We start from the raw sequence: 2748 nt of genomic DNA, 5'->3' as shown, positions 1-2748 counted from the left end.
ACAGTATGTACTATACAAGGCCAGCTGATATTGGTTGTGTTTTTAGCAAACTCATATCTGTAGGTATAGGAGATAAGGGCAGACACAGAAAATTTGAAGTCATGTATATAGCACTCAAGTTGGGAATTTGAATCCTTTATTAGTAGAAGGTAGGGGTGTCAAGGGGAAACTGAGCCAAAGCTGAGTCAGGACCAGGAATGGAGAGAAACCCATATAGATGTTCTGCAGCTTAGTGGGATAAGGGAAATATTTAGCAGGTACTGGTATGTTATTCTTGAGTTGTGCTTTTTTTTTTATTCTTTAGTTCATGAACATTATTGATAAATACTAACACCAAGACTCTGTATTTTGTGAGAAAATAATGGTTTATACATGCTTCTGTGTGTATATGTGTGGGTATAAGTAAAATGGCACCCCACTCCAGTACTCTTGCCTGGAAAATCCCATGGATGGAGGAGCCTGGTCAGCTGTAGTCCATGGGTCGCTAAAAGTTGGACACGACTGAGTGACTTCACTTTCACTTTCCTGCATTGGAGAAGGAAATGGCAACCCACTCCAGTGTTCTTGAATGGAGAATCCCAGGGACGGGGCAGCCTGATGGGCTGCCGTCTATGGGATCGCATAGAGTTGGACACGACTGAGGTGACTTAGCAGTAGCAGTATAAGTAAATCCAATATTTGCCTGTTGAAGTCCTAAACTTCTTACCTCAGTCTGTCACTGAATTTAGAAATAGGATCTTTGAGGGGGAAACTATAGGGTGGGACCTTAATTCAATATGATTGTGTATGTTGATGAGAGAGGCCTCAGAAGAAAACAACCCTGGATACACCTTGATTTCAAACACAAAGCATCCAGGACAGTGAGAAAATACATTTGTGTTGTTCAGCCACACAGTGTTATGTAGTTTGTTATGGCAGCCTTGGCAAAAGTATATCACCAGTTATCAGCATGTATATGTATACATGTTGGTATATATGTGTATATTGGGGTGTGCATATATTTATAAACTCATTAAGAAACCAAAGGATGATCATTATCCACATCTGCAAAAACTACACAGTTGGCTGTTGACCATAATCTTTATTTATGAAATATCCAAGAAGAAATAAAAGACATAAACTTAAAAATAAAAAACTTGTATCTTGACTTTTATATGGAGACAATAACATAAGTCTTAGTTTCTTCAACTCAGTGTTTAGTGTGAAAATGTACTGTATGAAGAAACTGATTTTTTCCCAAACACTCTTTTGATTGCCTCTTTGACATCTTTGTTCCTTAAACTGTAAATGACAGGATTTATCATGGGAATGATAATGCTATAAAATATTGACACAATCATGTCATGGTCTAAAGCATAGCTGGAACTTGGTCTCATGTACATGAAGAGGATGGTCCCATGGTAAATGGACACTGCAGTTAGGTGACAGCCACATGTAGAAAACACTTTCCTTCTCCCTTCAGCAGAATGCATCCTCAGAATGGCCAACAGAATGAAACCATAGGAGATCAGGACAATCAGGACAGTGACTATCTCAATGGAGCCCACAAGGTAGAAGAGCAGAAGCTGGTTTGTGTGAGTGTCAGAGCAAGAAATAGCGAGGAGGGGAGGGATGTCACAGAACACATGTCTGATTTCATTGGAGGCACAGAAGGAGAGGCTGAAAGTAGCCACAGTGTGTACAGAAGCATGCACGATGCCACCAACATAGGAAGCAATGATGAGTGGCACATAGACTCTGGGTGCCACGCTGACTGAATACAGGAGGGGGTAGTAGATGGCCACGTAGCGATCATATGCCATTGCAGCCAGAAGAAAGCATTCTGTGGTCCCAAAAGTAACTAAAAGAAGTGTCTGTGTTACACACTCAAGATATGAAATAGTTTTATTTTCCACCAGGAAATTGACTATCATTTTTGGAGTGACGACTGAAGAACAGCAAGCATCCAAGGATGATAGCACACTCAGAAAATGGTACATAGGATTGTGGAGCCTGGAATCCACAATGACCAAGAAAACCAACCCCAAATTCCCCATTAGTGTAAAAAGATAGATTGCTAGAAATAGTAAAAATAGAAAAACTTGAACCTCAAAATCATCTGTAAACCCCATCAATATAAACATGGTGATTTCAGTCACATTTCTTACCTGAACCCTGTATAAATCTAAATCTGATCGTGACCCTGACATTTCAGTTTTTATTTTTCTGTTCTAAAGGCAGTATATAGTGAATATAGAGTCCATGCAATTATACCCTCCTATTTTCTTCTTATAAGGGTATATTGAATCCTAAAATTATTTGCAATGAGGGAATAAGCAGGGATTAAACGCTGAGTTTGAGTGGATGCATCACCCTGTAAAAATAAATAAATAAATTATTGTTGGTTAAATTTGTTCCATTAAAAATTTTGCCATTTTAGTTTATTTTCTGTTAAACTTACTGCTTACTGTTTTAGCATTACATCATTTTAAAAATCACAAATGCAAATAAATATAGGAAGTTTTAAATTAACATATAATGGAAAGTACACATCTGAATGCTAATCCTAGATTTCATCAGTGATTATACCTTCCTTTAATTTTGCAACTTATAAAATGGGAGCAAACACACATCATAAAATTGTGTTGAATTTAAATGATAAAAACCAATGTGGAAATTATTAAGCTTTAAAGAATGCCCAGATGACTAAATGGGATAAGTTAGACTTACTTTACAACTAGCTCATGATGCAGCTTTTCCAAGCCAAAT

The 2748-nt window shown here is 37.7% G+C and overlaps 1 pseudogene; it reads right to left on the bottom strand.

Annotated features, from left to right (window-relative positions):
* Nucleotides 1-1189: 1189 nt before the first annotated feature.
* Nucleotides 1190-2502, bottom strand: LOC123465019 (annotated as a pseudogene).
* Nucleotides 2503-2748: the final 246 nt, after the last annotated feature.

The sequence above is a fragment of the Bubalus bubalis genome, chromosome 16 (assembly GCF_019923935.1).
Source record: "Bubalus bubalis isolate 160015118507 breed Murrah chromosome 16, NDDB_SH_1, whole genome shotgun sequence".
NCBI classification, from domain to species: Eukaryota; Metazoa; Chordata; class Mammalia; order Artiodactyla; family Bovidae; genus Bubalus; species Bubalus bubalis.
Note: the sequence above shows the minus strand (reverse complement) of the source record. Positions and strands in the feature narration are given on the sequence as shown.